General features: G+C 45.4%; 1 long non-coding RNA gene across 1 annotated transcript in view; it reads left to right on the top strand.

Moving 5' to 3' along the window:
• Nucleotides 1-13,229: 13,229 nt before the first annotated feature.
• The window catches only part of LOC143959450 (uncharacterized), a 55,759-nt gene continuing 49,503 nt past the window's right edge, over nt 13,230-19,485 (top strand). Inside the window, exon 1 of the long non-coding RNA XR_013270236.1 lies at nt 13,230-13,333. This is a non-coding gene — a long non-coding RNA (uncharacterized LOC143959450). The remainder of the gene's footprint in view (nt 13,334-19,485) is intronic.

The following is a 19,485-nucleotide window of genomic DNA, read 5'->3' on the forward strand; positions in this document are numbered from 1 at the left end:
GTGAATACTTTTTCAAAGCATTGTAGTGCACAAATCTGGATTATGTAACATACAGAGTGCAGGGATTCAATCTATGAACTGCTACTCATCACAGCGCATGAATCTTACTACTGAACATGTGTAAAATGGAAATATCAAAGTACCTGGATTACAGAAATACATTTTATGTTGTTAGGTGTAGTTTACATTCTATCTTAGGGTCCTTTCACACGGGGCGGATCAGTTCTGATCCGCCCCGTGGATGTCCGTTTGCTCAGCGGGGATCACTCCGCCGATCCCCGCTGAGCAGGGAGATGACAGGTCTGTCTCCGCACACTGTGCAGGGACGGACCTGTCACAGCGCCGCTCTCCCCTATGGGAGATCGGATGACGACGGACCGCAGTGCCCCTCGTCATCCGATCCGATCCGCAGACGGATGGAAAAATAGCTTTTTCCTCCGTCACACTTTTTCGGATCGGAGCGGGTCGGATGTCAGCGGACATGTCACCGCTGACATCCGACGCTCCATAGAGCTCTATGGAGCACCCGTTCAGGTCCGCCTGAAAAACTGACAGGCGGGCCTGAACGGGACGTTAGTGTGAAAGGGGCCTTACACAGTTTTCATTTGGAGGAGATACCCTTTACATTGGTAGCTTTCCAACAAGAAAGCACATTCTGTTTTGTCTGTTGGCCCTTGTGCACACGGTCGGAAATTCTGACGGAAAATGTCCGATCGGACCATGTTGTCGGATAATCCGACTGTGTGTGGGCTCCATTGGACTGGAGAGCTGGGCTATAAAACTTTCTGACAACGCGATCCGATCGGACTTTGTCTGATTGTGTGTAGAGAATTCCGATAGGACAAAGTGCCACGCATGCTCAGATCAAATTCCTAGACCAAAGCTATTGGCTACTAGCATGAACGTAGTCCGTCCTAACGAAATAACGTCATCACGTTACGTACGATCGGATTTTCCGACAACTTTGTCCGACCGTGTGTATGCAACACAAGCTTCGGACAAAATCCAACCGTGTGTACAAGGGCTGAGTCATAGAGTACACACACAGGTGCTTTTGCAAGACTTTTTTTATTTGAAGTTTATGAACTGGCATAGATAGGTATTTAGCTAGTTGATGTGGGTTGGTCTGTAGTATCTGCCAGTTAGTACAAAATTTACTTTTATAAACCTGATGGCCTGTGTCGATGTGTTATAATAGAAAAAAATAAAAAATAAAGTAGATATGGCGCTGTTCATTTAATAGGTATAAAGCTAACTTGACTGAGAATTGGATAAAGTAGTAGTGATGCAATTCATTGATTCAAAATTGAATTACTATAATCAAATATGCTCACATATAACTACAAAAAATAAAATGACAACTAATGGTGGTATATAAATATAACATTTTTGAAGTGTTCCAAATAAACTTGATATACAATCATGTGCATACAAATAGCACATACCCGTATATACTCGAGTATAGGTCGATCCGAATATAAGCCGAGGCCCCTAATTTACCACAAAAAACTGGGAAAACGTATTGACTCGTGTATAAGCCGAGGGTGAGACATGCAGCAGCTACTGTTACATCCCTGTGTCCCGTCCATCCCTGTGTCCATGCCTGTGTCCCGTCCATGCCTGTGACCCGTCCATCCCTGTGTCCCGTCCATCCCTGTGTCCATGCCTGTGTCCCGTCCATGTCTGTGTCCCGTCCATGCCTGTGTCCCGTCCATGCGTCCATGCCTGTGTCCTGTCCATGCCTGTGTCCCGTCCATGTCTGTGTCCCGTCCATGCCTGTGTCCCGTCCATGCGTCCATGCCTGTGTCCCGTCCATGTCTGTGTCCCGTCCATGCCTGTGTCCCGTCCATGCGTCCATGCCTGTGTCCTGTCCATGCCTGTGTCCCGTCCATGCCTGTGTCCCGTCCCTCCCTGTGTCCATCGCAGCCTACCTGTCTCTTTGCCTTCTGCAGCCTCTGTGTGCCATGCCGCGCCACACCTCTCCTCCTTGTCTGACAGACGGTGGCCATTCCACTGTTCAAAAGCCGCGCCTCTCTGTCTGTGATAGGCGGAACACTCAATTTCCCAGCAGTCAGTGTTCCGCCTATCACGGACATCCTCTCATCCTCGTCCGTAGTATGAGAATGAGCGGATGTCCGTGATAGGCGGAACACTGACTGCTGGGAAATTGAGTGTTCCGCCTATCACAGACAGGGAGGCGCAGCTTTTGAATAGTGGAATGGTCGCCGATCTGCGTGACTCGAGTATAAGCCGAGGGGGGCACTTTCAGCCTAAAAAAAGGGGCTGAAAATCTCGGCTTATACTCGAGTATATACGGTAGTTAGTTTGCAAGGTTGAATAAAGACACCAGTCCATCCAGTTCAACCTGAGTAAGTGTCCTCAATTGTCCCTATCCCTGTACATTGCACACTCACATTGGTCCCTACCCTCAAGGAGCCACAATCCAAGGTCCCTATTCATATACTAGGGACAATTTTTGGACAAAAGCCAATTAACCTACCTGCATGTCTTTGGAGTGTGGGAGGAAACTGGAGTACCCAGAGGAAACCCACGCAGACACAGGGAGAACATTCAAACTCCAGGCAGGTAGTGTCGTGGTTGGGACTTGAACCAGCAGCGCGTTTTACTGCAAGGCAAGAGTGCTACCCACTACACCACTGTGCCACTTGGTGAACATAAAATACCAATGGAAAATATGAATAAAGTTAATTAAATAAAATATAAAAATCCCATTGCATTAAATAATTAGTGTCCAATAAAGTGCTTTGTGCTAGTGAAAAAATATTAAAATAACGCTGATCAAATTTCCTCTTCAAAAGGTGATCACAGCATACGTGACTTATCCGTGCTCCTATTGTGACTGCACTCACCAGAATTTTCTTACCCGCCTGGGGTATAAGGCATTCACAGTATTTGCCACTGTGTAGCACCCTGAGAACTGGCCCACCCAAGATATTTTGGTAATGTTCCACTCATGTACCATGTAAAGGAGAGAAGGATCCCAATAGAGTAATACTATTAAACCTTTTATTTCAGTAAAAAGATGTGGAAATGTACTCACATTTAGATACAAACAATAAAGCATGTATTGCTGACACTATCGCGACAACCGAAAGTGATGCAAGAACGTGTGTTTACTCCGCCCTACACGTTTCGTCACTCTGATGTCATCTGGAGTGTACCTTTTGTGTTATAATAACTCGACTACCCACAGATGACTGATCCTAGCACAGGTCATTGTATTTGTATGCTGCAGATTTTGTCCAACAGACACTGTCTGCATTAAAATAATACATATAGTAATTATTTTAACTTTCATTGTTTGTTAAAGCTAAACTACAGGAAAAATACTGAACACACAGATAAAATACATATAGGAGAGCTGTTATATCTGAAAAAGAAATGTATTTCCATAAATCCAATTCTGAGATCAACACATCTCTGCCACACAGCACAGACCTGCCTGGTAGGGCAGTAGACTTTATCTTTTTTCAGCTGCACTTTCACTTAACTTACTGGTCTCCTCCTAATCCTGCAGAGTAGAGAAGTAGCAGACTAATGAGTTTATGGCTCCTTGCATTGAAACACAACTTGCTAGCTCCTTGTAGTTAGGATTGCCACCTGTCGAGGATTCACACGGATAGTCCATGTTTTGAATCATGTGTCTGGGTTTCAGGTGGACTGCAACCCGGACACATTATTCAGACCAGGCTGTGGCTCCTCAGTTAGATAGTCCCACACAAATCTGTTGCCACTGTTCTGGCCTATAGTGTCCTGCCATCATATACTGTCCGCCCCATACTGCGCATGCGCAGCGCTTGCGCAGTACGGAGCAGAAGAAGCTTCGGAAAATCTCCGAAGATGAACGTCGCCTGCACCGTGAGTGGAGGTGGTAGCCCCACTATCCAAGCGGACATAGGGCTGGCAAAATTAGAGGGCCCCTCGCCACGCTTCAGGATTGGCCTCGTTTCGCGCGGCTCTTTTTATTCCAACTCTATGTCCACTTGGATGGTGGGGCTAGAACCTCCACTTACGGCGCAGGCGACGTTCATCTTCGGAGATTTTCCAAAGCTTCTTCTGCTCCGTACTGTGCAAGCGCTGCGCATGCGCAGTATGGGGCGGACAGTATATGATGGCAGGACACTATATGCCAGAACAGTGGCAACAGATTTGTGTGCGACTATCTTAGTTACTTGGTGAGCCACAGCCTGGTCTGAATAATGTGTTCGGTATTTTCAGAATCTGTGTGTGCTGTGTACTGCGCATGCGCAGTACAAAGCGTACACTATCCGATGGGGGACTGTATATGACAGGACACCACCCAGGAGCTGCGGGCGACTGTTTTTGGGTAGTTTCGGCATCACCAGGGGGCAGGGTGATGATGTCAGCAAGAGCAATTTGACCCCACCCACTGTTTGCTGTGGTGCTCTATCTGCACCACGTTACTGCTCTCCTTGGGGCATTCCCAGGCCGCTAAAGAGTTCGGGTTTGGCTTGAAGAAAAGGTGGCAACCCTACTTGTACTGCTTCTGATACCAACTGCTTGCATATAGAAATACATTTAATGATGTATTAATGATTACATAGCTGTATCAATCACCTCCTGTCAGGCCAATGCATATATTTGGCCGGAGGAGAGCAGTACCAATTCCCATATGTTCTCCAGCATCGGCTGCTCATCTGCTCTGTCTAGAGCGTGCAGCAGCACAATTGGTGATCGCTGTGTCCAGAATAACAGATCGGGATACAACTGTTACTGACCAATCACAGGGATCGCATTACCAGTAGTAAACAACAGCTGTTATTCATTACGTCATTGTTTACTACTGTAGTCTCTGTGTTTGGTCACAGTGATCACATGGTACAGGGCCAATCACAGCAGTTCTTTGCCATGGGATAGCTGTGGCCAATCGTATCTATTACATTAGTACTGAATGGATGCATGAATGCAGACAAACAGTGTCAAATGCTTGCACACATCGCTTTTTGCTTTGGTGACATTGTACTGCTGTGGCACTGATCATGGACAATAGCTGGCTGCTCTGAAATCACTGTATGTCAGGGCCACCAGCAGTACAATGTCACCCAAAACAAAAACTACCCCAGTCACAGTGTCCCTAATAACATCACTCGAGTCACAGCGTCCCTGTTCACAGTGGCGTAACTAGAACCTTCAGGGTCCCGATGCAAGAAACCATGAAGGGCCCCCCTGACAGGGCCCTTTACTCCGAGTTTGGTGGCGGAACAACAGGGCCCGGTTGCAATTGGGTGGCTGCATGTAAAGGAACCAATTTCTCCATTTGCCGCTGCTTCTCCACTTCTCCCTTCCACAGGCATTCAGCGGCTGCAGGAGGAAAATGGAGAGATGGGTTCCTCTATGTTGGTGTTTCTCAATCTTTTTCCAGTCAGGGCACCCTTTAAGTACATCCCTATGTGAATGGGGCTGCACTGCAACCTCCCTGCAACTGTGTGCATTGCATGCGGTTGCAGCATAGTGATGATGCATTTAAGGGGTTGTAAACCCTTGTGTTTTTTCACCTTAATCCATCCTATGCATTAAGGTGAAAAAACACCTGGCAGTCATCGGAACCCCAGCCCCCCCCCCTGTTTTACTTACCTGAGCCCTGGAACTTCACCAGGTGGAGATGCGCTCTTCCTTTGCCCGGCTCCTGATTGGATAGATTGATAGCAGCTCAGCTATTGGCTCCCACTGCTGTTAATAAAATCCAATGACGCGGGCATCGGGGGCGCCTGCAAGGTAACCCCCCCCCCCCGGGAGAGCACTTTCCCTAGGGGGTTGTCTGATAAGAGGAGGAGCCACGAGAGCCACCGAGGGACCCCAGAATACAAGGTTCGGGGCCACTCTGTGCAAAACGAGCTGCACAGTGAAGGTAAGTATAACATGTTTGTTATAAAAAAAAAAGAAAGGTGGTCAGGAGGCAACATATTGCCCCTTTACCAGCTGTCAAATGCCTCGGAAAAGCGATCTGAGCACAGATCGCTTGTCAAAGGAATAGCCTTTTTTTGCTGGTACTTTGAACAAGCAAGAAAAAAAAACAGTTCTGATTGTACACATATGGGGTAAGGCTGGGGAAAAAAATCGATTTGAATCTTGAATTGAGTTGAGAGGTCAAATCGATTCAAATTTTCAGCAAATAGTTTTTTTTAGATATTTATTTTTTCACCAGGATCGGTGCTGACACCACACCGGTCATGAGGAGCTGCGGGCAGGAGTTTTTAGGTGAGGCCGTGGCTTCGGCCTAGTCCACGAGGCCGGACCTGCGGACTAGGACGAAGCCACGGCCTCACCTAAAAACTCCTGCCCACAGCTCCTCAGGACTGGCGCAGTGTCCATAAAAAAAAACTGGATTCGATTTGTGAATCGAGTTTTTTTTTTATGACAAATTTATTTTTATTTTTTAAATCACCCAGCTCTAATATGGGAAGGGGGGGCAGGATTAAACGCAGATACATAAAATGTGCATACATACATCTAAACAGCGGCGGTTGATGCTCAAAATTTTTGGGGGGCACAACATTTTTATAAACCAAATCATCAAATGCAGCCACTGTGCCGTCAAACGCTGCCACTGTACCCTCAAATGCAGCCACTGTGCCATCGATCGCAGCCACTGTGCCCGAACGCTGCTACTGTGCCCAACAAACGCTGCCACCGTGCCATCAAACGCTGCCACCGTGCCATCAAACGCTGCCACCGTGCCATCAAACGCTGCCACTGTGCCATCAAACACTGCCACTGTGTCCATTTTATGCTGCCACTGTGCCCTCAAATTCTGCCACTGTGCCAAACACTGCCACCGTGCCATCAATTGCAGCCACTGTGCCAAACGCTGCCACTGTGCCCATTTAACGCTGCCACTGTGCCCTCAAATGCTACAACTGTGCCATCAATTGCAGCCACTGTGCCATCAAAAGCTGTCACTGTGCCATCAAACACTGCCACTGTGCCTTCAATTGCAGCCACTGTGCCCATTTAACGCTGCCATTGTGCCCATTTAACGCTGCCACTGTGCCCTCAAATGCTGCCACTGTGCCATCAATTGCAGCCACTGTGCCAAATGCTGCCACTGTGCCCATTTAACGCTGCCACTGTGCCCTCAAATGCTACAACTGTGCCATCAATTGCAGCCACTGTGCCATTAAACGCTGCCAGTGTGCCATCAAATGCTGCTAGTGTGCCCTTGAATGCCCCCAGTGTGCCCCCCGCCCGGTCGCCATCTACACACATGCACACACACACATGCACACACATACACACACACACACACACACATGTGCACACATACACACACAAATGCACACACACATAAAGTCTTTTCAAAAATGGCAGTGCTTTATCTTACCTCTTCCTGCCGGGTACTGCACTGTAGGGGTAGACAAAGAGCACACACTGCTTTCACTTTAGTCATAAGCAGTGTGATGACTCCGAGCTCCCCGCACAGTGCCGATTACACTTCGGCTGAAGATCGGGGAGCTCGGTCTCAGCCGCCCGCTCCTTCAGATATACTTGAGGACCCCCTGCAGCATGGGGGCTTGGCAATCTCAGCGACCCCTATAATTCCGTCACTGCCTGTTCACCACCACACCAGTCCCAGTGTCCCTGATCACTGCCACTCTGGTCATAGTGTCCCCATAAAGACTCATTCACATGTGTGATCCCTGTTTGAATCGCTCTTTAGGGAGCATTTTTCAGGCGGTGATGAGGCATCGTATTGCTTCCCTTCCTCCCTCTTTAGCCCATTGAACCCTGCACAAGCACCCCATTCACTTGAATGGGTCACAATTGGTGGGCGTCTAGGGGGATATATTATTTCTCCCACAGCTGCAAAGCTACTGATTGCAGCCTAGGCATATGTACACCCCCGGCCGCTGCCTCTGCAGTTAAAGAGGATAGTGGTTGAGGGGCAGGAAAACTGAGGTTCAACTGCAAGGTTTTACCACTCCTGTGAATGAGCCCTAAAAGTGAAGCCAGCAACAGCGTCTCCGATCACCACCACACATTCAAAAAGTGAGCCACTAGTTGCAGTGTCACCAGATCAGTTTATGTCAGCTACAGTGTTCATTATCACTGCCACACAAGTTGCAGTATCACCAGACCAGTGTTATCCAGTAACAGTGTCCTTGATTGTCGTCCCACCAATCCCAGTATCACCAGACCAGTGCAAGTCAGCATCAGTGTTCTTGATCACTGTTACACAAGTCTCATGCCCTGTAGAAACAACCGGTTTTCCCGTTGGCATAAACTCTGAGGGAATTCCGCTGAAACTGTCTTGCGTACACACGATCACACGAAATTCCGATTGTCAAGAACGTGGTGACGTATAAAACATGCAATGGGACTAGAAAAGGGAAGTTCAATAGCCAGTAGCCAATAGCTTCTATCTCGTACTTGCTCCAGAGCATGCAATGTTTTTGGTCCGTCGGAACAGCATACAGACGGGCGGTTTCCTGATAGGAATTGGTTCGGTCAGAAATATTTAGAACATGTTCTATTTCTAGGTCCGTCAGAATAAAAAAAAAAGTCAGATGAGGCATACACATGATCGGAATATACAATGATGAGCTTCTGTCTGACTTTTTCTGTTGGACATTCCGCTCGTGTGCACGCGGCATCAGTGTCACCAGATAAGTGCATCAAGAATTTTCCTGATTTCCACCACACCAGACCAGTGAAGCTAACATGTTTTCTTGATCATCGCCACTGTCACACCAGTCACAGTGTCACCAGTGTCACCAGTCACCAGTGTCACTAAATTTGCTGCCATAGTAGTGGCAAGTGTCACCAAACCAGTGTAAGTAAGCAATAGTGTCCCTAATCACTGCCACATGGGTGCAGTATTGCCTCTGCCTGCTGCCTGTACTGACTTTGACCTGTTTATTGACCACATTTTTGCATGCTGCCTGGACTAATTCTTTGCCTGTTTGCTGACCATGTCTCTGCCTAACGACTGAACTGACCCATCTGTATGTGAGACGGATGACATTCTTGCCAGAAAGTAGTCTCAGCCATCTTCAACAGACAACTGCACTCTTGGAATCACAGAAACACTTTTGTTCTTACTTTTTTTTATAGCCTCCTGTACTTCCTGGCCAGTGAACATGGCATTCCTGAGGGAAGCCACATACCAGTAGGCTAAGCTTGATTGGCTTTTAGGAACTGTGACTACTTTAGGTGATGCTACACTAAGCTACATTCCTTGACCTCATAAAGAAACTACCATTAAAGTACATTGGTTTTAATTTAGTTGATTTTTGTGGCACGCAAGATACGTTGTTTAGTACATAGTCATTCCAAACAGTGAAAAAGTGTCACACGTGTGGTATACCCATACTTGGGAGGAGTAGCAGAATGTGTTTTGGGTTGTAATTGTAAGTATGCCTAAGCTGTAGGTGAATAATATGCTATTAAACTGACAACTTTTTGTAAAAACAAAACAAAAAACTTTCATTTTCTTTCATTTTTCCTTTCCAAAAACTCATGCCTTTTAAAAAATACATTAGGGTGTATAATTTTAAAACAATGGTAATTTTGTGAGTGTTCTCACTGCCCTGGTGCTCCAGTGCCTCCAAAAATGTGATAGGTAGTCAGGAAATAGTAATTTGTGTCCTTAGAGCCCCCTGAAGGTGCTTCTTGGATTTTGGGACTCTATGTAGATAGGCTGTGCAAAATTCTCACACATGTGCTATTACTATTCATAAAAAGAATAGCAGAAGGTGTTTTGGGGAGTAATTCTAAGTATGCCTATGTTGTGTGCTAGAAAAACTTAAAAAAAAATGTCTATTATAAAAATTTGCAAATAAAAACCCTATTTTCATAAATTTAGGCCAAAATGTAGTCTGCTACATTTCCTTGGTAATAATAAGGCCACTTTCACACTGGGGCCGCCGAAGTATTAGCGCTAAAGAAGGAGTTAAAAGCACCATCTTGTGGTGCTTCTGAAGATCTTTTCAGGTGCTCCCAAACTGCCCCAAAGATGCTGCTTGCAGAACTTTCTCTAACGTCCTGCAAGCGCACCACCTGTGAAAGTGTGAAAGCACTTGGACTTTCATATTTGGACGGCATGTAAAGCAGTTTTCAGGCGCTTTACAGGCGCTCAAATCTATATATATATATATAACAAATAAATCCCGGGCAGCCAAGACCCTCCTGCAACATCGCTGGATCTAGATGGGGCTCAAGTATTAGGGGGGCTGAGGAAGGCTGCTGCACACAGAGGTTTTTTATGCATAGAATGCATTAGGATAAAAAAACTCTGCCTTTACAATCACTTTAATTGAATAAGCTGAAGTTACAATCTGATTGGCTACAGTGCACAGCTGCAACAGATTTTGCATTCTCCAGCTTTAGTAAATCAACCCTATAGCTTACAATTATGATGCTGTGATTGACCCACAGTTATTACCCATGGCCCATGTGATCACTGGTGACCAGTCACAGATCACACACAGTAGTAAACAATGATGCCATGAATGGATTCCATTACTATTGGTCTCTAGGCTGCTCACAGTGACCCAATAATGAGTAACGCAATCTGCTGTGTCTAGAGTGGATCATGCTGCACACCCCAGGGGATGCGAACTGTGCGCATCACCACCACAACATGCGGGTATGCAGCAGTGCCTTGGGAAGCTGTCCACCAGCAGTAAATGTACTGTTGGCGGTAGGCAAATAGTTAAGAACGTTTGTTTGATTTTCTGGTCACTAGTGTGGTCAAATTGCCCTTTGTGAGCCAGAGAGAGAAGCGATGAGGGGAATCAGCTGTGCGCCCGGAGCGGAGCTTATATCAGTACAGATCAACTGATTTTTTGCAGAACACAGGCACAGGGACATTTACGTTATTAAGGTACAGAGGGAATAAGAAGATTTGATAGAAGTGGGTTAACAACCACTCTAAGTTTGCCTAGGGGCTCCTCCTGTCTTCAAGAAACTAGTAGAGCTTTTTGGAACATTGGTGGGAGCTAGGCAAATAGGCAGCATGAGTATGTACGTAGCAGTCTCGGCCATTTACAGGAGAGGTGCTCCTGAGAATGCTGGGATTGGCCTATATATTCAGAGAACACTTTAGCTCTGGGTAGAGTGCACCAGTCAGGGGTGAGGCAGGCTTGCCTCCCCTTGTACCTGCTGCTATGCTGCCCCAGGTGGGCAACCGGAGGGCCTGAAGCTAAAATGGAGGGGTCCTAGTACACCTGTGAGTACAGACCAAAGATCTAGGGGGTGTTTCTTTTTGGATACCCCTTTGCGTTAGTACATTTAGCCAAGGGTCCAACTAAAGAGATCACTGGCTAGTGACCTAAAGAGCTTTGCCAACCTATCATTTACTACAACAGACTTTGCTCATATTCTTTATTCCTTCACTGCTACACAGGAGAAGTCTGCCATCTGCTCCCAGCAAGGGCCTTCACCTACTCAATTCCAGATCAGCTAGAGTGCTTAAGTTGTAAATAGTTTTGTTCTGGAGTGTCCTACTACAAACACCCTACCTCATCCAAGTTCCTCAAAAAAAAAACTACAAAACAACACCCCTAGACTGGTATTTGACTACATCAAGCCTAAGTGTGTCTACCTGGCTGCCAGTGAAGAAGTAAGGACTATCTAGGTAATACTCAACCGGCTCCTATGGGGGTAGCACTACATACGGTATAGCCAGCTTTAGAGGAACTTCTTTATTGTGTGCCTTAGGGAGTTAGGGAGTCTTATGTAAAGTGTCCAAATGTTCTTCCATGTGCAAATCAGTATTTTTGTTTATGAGCTCTAACATAACAATTCTTCTGCAAAGTATCCAAGTACTATCCAATACTGTCTGTGTATAAAACAATAAGTGATATCACTTTATATGGTGCTCTGAGTATAAATTATCTCTTCCGTGCTGCTAATCCTCCACCGTGCATCGCCACCACAGCCGAGAACTCACTAGATGACCATGACCCCTCTGTGAAGAGTATGATCTTAATGCATTTTTTTTCCCCAACAGGTTAATATATCCAGGGCAGCAGCTTTTCCACTCCAAAATAACTGTTTTCTTAATATATATAAAATAGAGAACTCTAGTGTAAACCCCTTTATTACTTTAATCTATCTCACAAGCTCCTTATGGCGTCACTCTGATGAAACGTGTAGGGCAGGGCTTGGAGCGTCATCGCGTCACTTTCAGTTTCCACAGGGCATCCTGGCCACATTGTATATTGCATGCATTTTATCTTCCCTCTTTCATATAAGTGAGTTTTTGTCTTTTATAAGAATAAATGTAAAAACTGAATTACGCTACGAGATGCGTTTTCTGTTCACCCATCCATATGAGCACATCCACTGACTATATACTGTGAAGAGGAGGATGAGATATAAGATACCATCCAAAGGGATTTGGAGCATCTACAGTATGTTTGGTTCCTTTGACCCCTGTTGGGGCTTAACCATCTGGTGGTGAGCACAGACCTGGAGGGGGGAGCACGAGTGATTTCACCTATTCACCAGCCGCTTGTACATGCATGAATGCTTAAGCACCATCCATTTTGGATTGGAAGAGTTTATATGGACTAATGATTTTTACATTTCTTTATAGACCTTTAAATTGTTTTGTTGCACATAAGTTTTTGTTTAATGGGCATGAGAGTACTTTCATATTGAACATTTACCAGTATTAATTGTATTTATTAAATGTGTTACAACTGGGAAAATGTAGTTTGAACAACAACACACACTTTTCATTCAGTGCAGCATTTAAAGGGACAGCAGGCATAAATTTGTTCACTCAATTTAGCTATTTATTTATTTAGCTACTAAAAGGGTAACAAGGTATAAATAAGTGACACAAATCAGTTAGAACACATAGTTTTATTAGCACTAAAGTTAAAGGCACCATGCAGATGAATTTATTTATTTAATAAAATAGACACTAGTATTGGGCAGCACCACACATACCTCTCTTTTAGACTTACCTTTATAGACTCCACCTACAGGTGGGGAAGTTGAGGTAAGGCAGCAGCCAGATTTCAGATTATAGACCCTTAGCGTGGAATTAATACTTATTCATCAATAAATATGTTCACAGTTTGCTGTGCAATGCCCTTGCCCCTGGGTTCAAATGTTCTATTGTATTGCTGGCCTACCTCCTTTCTAGTAGGGAATACTACTCTTAAATTCTTTTCAGTTTCAGATTATTTTGTTCCCGGCACCATTAAATATATTCCAAATTCTCTCTTGCAGAATGGCACCAGTTTCCATGTTTTTGACCAAGGCAGGTTTGCAAAGGAAGTTCTACCCAAGTACTTCAAGCACAATAACATGGCAAGTTTTGTGAGGCAGCTGAATATGTGTAAGTACAGAACAGAACGGAAATATTTTATGTTTTGCATGCAGTGTCTACATTCTGCGAGGAAAGGACTATTCAACGGAGGAAAGGTTGTAGAGTATGTGCACCAAAGGAAAGACTAAAAGTGTAATTGTCTAGGTGCCATGCATATTCCAGTCAATGTTTAAGGGTAGGCCCTTACATAAATTCATGTCCCCTGTAGGGCAATGCTAGTGTATGCACTATGACAATAAATCTATGGAGCCTCATGGTAGTCAATAAGTATGAATCCTAAAAATGAACTGGCAGAATGAGAGTCCCCATCTATTGGGGAATAGTGATGGACGAACTTCCGACGGGACATTTCGCGAACGCGGACCACGAACGCGGCTGATAGTTCGCGAACCGGAACATTCGCGGCGGGCCCCATGGACTTCAATGGGAGGCGAACTTTGCAAACCTACATGTCAAATTTGCAGCCACAAAATAATTAATAGCTGTGCAAACATAGTCCCACCACATGGCCAATGACATAACACATGTATGAGGTGAATCTGGGATCGACAACTACAAGCATTCTTTTTTTTTATATGGGAAATTGTTGTGACAATTCAGGACTGTGGAGCGCATGAAGGCAATGGAGGAGAGGGAAGGTCAGGGTAGGCAAAGAAGAGGGTGCAGGAGATGATCACCAGCAGCGTGACATACAGCAAAGACACCTACACCGTGATAGAGTCATCTGACAACAGCACCGTGATAGAGAGCACTGACATCAGCAGCGTGACATAAAGCATTAACACCAGCACCGTGACATACAGCATTGACAGCAACACCGTGATAGAGAGCACTGACATCAGCAGCATGACATAAATCACTCACACCAGCACCGTGATATACAGCACTGACAGCAGCACCGTGATAGAGAGCACTGACATCAGAAGCGTGACATACAGCACTGACATCAGCACCGTGATATACAGCACTGACAGCAGCACCGTGATAGAGAGCACTGACATCAGAAGCGCGACATACAGCACTGACATCAGCACCGTGATATACAGCACTGACAGCAGCACCGTGATAGAAAGCACTGACATCAGAAGCGTGACATACAGCACTGACATCAGAAGTAGAAGACGAGGCTGGACGGTGAGAGCCTGGAGTGTGGCTTTGTGTGTTCTGTTGCTCCCACTGGGCTCGGTGATGGCTGTTCATGTGCCTTCTTAAGGCGGTCGTCCCTAGGTGAGTGTTGGGCTTACCGTGACTAATGCGTTGACTGCAAAGATTGCAGATGGCAACGCTATTGTCAGCAGTGGACACGTTAAAAAAAGCCCACACTGCGGAGCCATGTGCCGGTTTCCTGGGAGCACCAGATGTGACCGTACATGGTCGATGACTCGCTCCTGATACCTTTGCCTACCCTGACCTTCCCTCGCCTCCATTATCTCAAGATTCCAGAATTTTCAGAATTTCACATATAAAAAAAGAATGCTTGTAGTTTTCGATCCCAGATTCACCTCATACATGTGTTATGTCACGGTGCTGGTGTCAGATCACTCTATCACGGTGCAGGTGTCAGTGCTCTATATCACAGTGCTGGTGCTGGTGATCATCTCCTGCACCCTCTTCTTTGCCTACCCTGACCTTCCATCGCCTCCATTATCTCAAGATTCCTGAATTTTCTAAATTTCACATATAAAAAAAGAATGCTTGTAGTTGTCGATCCCAGATTCACCTCATACATGTGTTATGTCACGGTGCTGGTGTCAGATCACTCTATCACGGTGCAGGTGTCAGTGCTCTATATCACAGTGCTGGTGCTGGTGATCATCTCCTGCACCCTCTTCTTTGCCTACCCTGACCTTCCCTCGCATCCATTATCTCAAGATTCTTGAATTTTCATAATTTCACATATAAAAAAAAGAATACTTGTAGTTGTCGATCCCAGATTCACCTCATATATGTGTTATGTCACGGTGCTGGTGTCAGATCACTCTATCACGGTGCAGGTGTCAGTGCTCTATATCACGGTGCTGGTGCTGGTGATCATCTCCTGCACCCTCTTCTTTGCCTACCCTGACCTTCCCTCGCCTCCATTGTCTCAAGATTCCTGAATTTTCAGAACTTCACATATAAAAAAGAATGCTTGTAGTTGTCGATCCCAGATTCACCTCATACATGTGTTATGTCATTGGCCATGTGGTGGGACTATGTGTGCACAGCTAGTAATTATTTTGTGGCTGCAAATATGACCTGTAGGTTTGCAAAGTTCACCATCCCTGTGATATGCTGACTTCCTCCTGGGGCTGCTTATTATGAGGGGCTTCCACCATCCCTGTACTATGCTGACTTCCTCTTGGGGCTGCTTACGGTGCAGGTGTCAGTGCTGTATATCACGGTGCTGGTGTCAGTGCTTTATATCACGGTGCTGGTGTCAGTGCTTTATGTCACGCTGCTGATGTCAGTGCTCTCTATCACGGTGCTGGTGGCAGATCACTCTATCACGGTGCAGGTGTCATTGCTGTATGTCACGCTGCTAATGTCAGTGCTCTCTAGAGGTCGACCGAAAAAAAAGGGCTTACTTGCGTTTGAAAGACCTCTGCGCAAATACCGCGTCACATAAAATATTGCAACAACCGCTATTTTATTCCCTAGGGTCTCTGCTAAAAATATATATATAATTTTTGGGGCTTATGAGTGATTTTCTAGCAGAAAATACTGGATTTTTACTAGTAAGCAACAAGTGTCAGAAAAGATTTAGTCTTTAAATGGGTAAACTGAGAACTTCTACACACAGAGTTCAGCCCATTGAAGAAGAAACATTGTATCACTTTGATCTTTTCTTGGCAGCCTGCCCAGAGAGGAGGAAAGTGCTTCACTGATGTCTTCAGGCAACTTACATTGACTTCTATCACAAAAGTCTTTTACAAGTCATAATAAACATAATGACCGAGTTGTCGTCCGAAATCCGGAATTCGTAAACAAAAGTTCGTATTCCGTACAGAATTCGGACGCACGGCAATTCGTATTTCGGATCCTCCCGAACGTACGAATTTTTGGAAATTCGTAAGAATTTGAGATTCGTACAAAACTAATCGCACATGTCTAATATATATATATACAGTGGCTTGCGAAAGTATTCGCCCTCCTTGAACTTTTCAACCTTTTGCCACATTTCAGGCTTCAAACATAAAGATATTAAATTTTAATTTTTTGTGAAGAATCACCAACAAGTGGGACACAATTGTGAAGTGGAACGAAATCTATTGGATATTTTAAACTTTTTTAGCAAATAAAAAACTGAAAAGTGGTGCGTGCAAAATTATTCGGCCCCCTTACTTTCAGTGCAGCAAACTCACTCCAGAAGTTCAGCAAGGATCTCTGAATGATCCAATGTTGTCCTAAATGACTGATGGTGATAAATATAATCCACCTGTGTGTAATCAAGTCTCTGTATAAATGCACCTGCTCTGTGATAGTCTCAGGGTTCTGTTGAAAGCGCAGAGAGCATCATGAAGACCAAGGAACACACCAGGCAGGTCCGTAATACTGTTGTGGAGAAGTTTAAAGCCGGATTTGGATACAAAAAGATTTCCCAAGCTTTAAACATCCCAAGGAGCACTGTTCAAGCGATCATTTTGAAATGGAAGGGGTATCAGACCACTGCAAATCTACCAAGACCTGGCTGTCCCTCTAAACTTTCAGCTCAGACAAGGAGAAGACTGATCAGAGATGCAGCCAAGAGGCCCATGATCACTCTGGATGAACTGTAGAGAACTACAGCTGAGATGGGAGAGTCTGTCCATAGGACAACAATCAGTCGTACACTGCACAAATCTGGCCTTTATGGAAGAGTGGCAAGAAGAAAGTCATTTCTCAAAGATATCCATGAAAAGTCTTGTCTAAAGTTTGCCACAAGCCACCTGGGAGATACACCAAACATGTGGAAGAAGGTGCTCTGGTCAGATGAAACCAAAATCGAACTTTTTGTCCACAATGCAAAACGATATGTTTGGCATAAAAGTAACACAGCTCATCACCCTCAACACACCATCCCCACTGTCAAACATGGTGGTGGCAGCATCATGGTTTGGGCCTTCTTTTCTTCAGCAGTGACAGGGAAGATGGTTAAAATTGAGGGGAAGATGGATGCAGCCAAATACAGGACCATTCTGGATGAAAACCTGTTGGAGTCTGCAAAAGACCTGAAACTGGGACGGAGATTTATCTTCCAACAAGACAATGATCCCAAACATACAGAAAAATCTACAAAGGAATGGTTCACAAATAAACGTATCCAGGTGTTAGAATGGCCAAGTCAAAGTCCAGACCTGAATCCAATCGAGAATCTGTGGAAAGAGCTGAAAACTGCTGTTCACAAACGCTCTCCATCCAACCTCACTGAGCTCGAGCTGTTTTGCAAGGAAGAATGGGCAAGAATTTCAGTCTCTCGATTTGCAAAACTGATAGAGACATACCCCAAGCGACTTGCAGCTGTAATCGCAGCAAAAGGTGGCTCTACAAAGTATTAACGCAAGGGGGCCGAATAATTTTGCACGCCCCACTTTTCATTTTTTTATTAGTTAAAAAAGTTTCAAAAATCCAATAGATTTTGTTCCACTTCACAATTGTGTCCCACTTGTTGGTGATTCTTCACAAAAAATTTAAATTTTATATCTTTGTTTGAAGCCTGAAATGTGGCAAAAGGTTGAAAAGTTCAAGGGGGCCGAATACTTTCGCAAAGGCACTGTATGTTGCGCTGTGTCTTTAAGATTCTTTAAAGGATAAATCCACCTTTGGGAACGTGTTACATGTTCCATCCATTTTTAAGGTGAAACATGTAACATGTTCCTACTGCTGCAGCCATTCACCGTTTCCTCCTCTCCCTCTGGCAGCAGCATGGGGAGAAGTTCCCTATACTAGCTGTCACTTTTTGAAAACAGTGCGGCCGCACGGGGCTCTGCTCACACGGCTGCATTATTCCTTCACAGCACAGGACTCTGTGTGTGTGAATGATCTACAAGCATCGCCATCCTTTGTGGTACACACGGGCGGACTGTCTGGCCAACTTAGTCCGTCGAAACACATTTCAGCGGACAGTCCGCTCGTGTGTGGGCTTCAGCGGACTTTTTCAGCGTGCAGTCTGGCGGACTAAGTATTTCGGAATTTCCGTAATATTGTCCGTCAGACTTTGGTTTCAGCGGACAATCCGCTCGTGAGTAGGCTAGTTCGACGGACTAAGTATGGCGCATGCTCAGAAAGGATTTACACGGCGAAAGGTTGCATTGCTGTGTATTGGACTTCCTATTTCTAGTCCCGTCGTACGTGCTGTACACGTCATCGCGCAAACTTTCGACGGACTGTTTTGCATCCGTGTGTGGTCAAGTCCGTTCATTCGAAAGTAGGACGGACTGTCCGTTGGATTGTCTGACGGACTAAGTTGGCCAGACAGTCCGCCCGTGTGTACGCGCCTTTACACTGACAGTCTGCAGGAGACCTGCATGGTATCAGCAATCTGCTGATTGCTGGTGCCATGTTTTCCAGGCTCCAAAAGGCAAAAAAAAATTGCATTTATTTATTTGAAGTGAACTTCTCATTAACCTCCTTGGCGGTTTCCCTGAGTGTGGCTCGGGGTTAAATTTCCGCACCATTAGCGGTAACCCCGAGCCACACTCGGGATTGCATTGCAGGATCCTGGTGCAGTGTACTTACCTTGTCCCCAGGATCCTCCAATATCCCCCCCGCTGTGTCTGTGTCTTCCGCCCAATGCCTCTGTGTGCCGGGCTCCATTCCCTGCGAGCGGCGCATGGGGGTAGAGCCAAGCGGCAAATTCAAATATGTGAAAAATCATAATACATACAGTACACTGTAATCTTAATGATTATATCACTGTATGAAATGATTTCACATCCCTTTTGTCCCTAGTGCTTTGTCCAGTGCCCTCCATGCAGTTTTATATTATAAATACAGAGGAGTAGTGATGGACGAACTTCCAACGGGACGTTTCGCGAACGCGGACCGCGAACATTCGCGGCGGGCCCCATTGACTTCAATGGGAGGCGAACTTTGCAAACCTACAGGTCAAATTTGCAGCCACAAAATAATTAATAGCTGCGCAAACATAGTCCCACCACATGGCCAATGACATAACACATGTATGAGGTGAATCTGGGATC

This window comes from Lithobates pipiens, unplaced genomic scaffold (assembly GCF_037356315.1).
Source record: "Lithobates pipiens isolate NorthernLeopardFrog02 unplaced genomic scaffold, aLitPip1_a1.2 Scaffold_75, whole genome shotgun sequence".
In the NCBI taxonomy this organism is placed as follows: domain Eukaryota; kingdom Metazoa; phylum Chordata; class Amphibia; order Anura; family Ranidae; genus Lithobates; species Lithobates pipiens.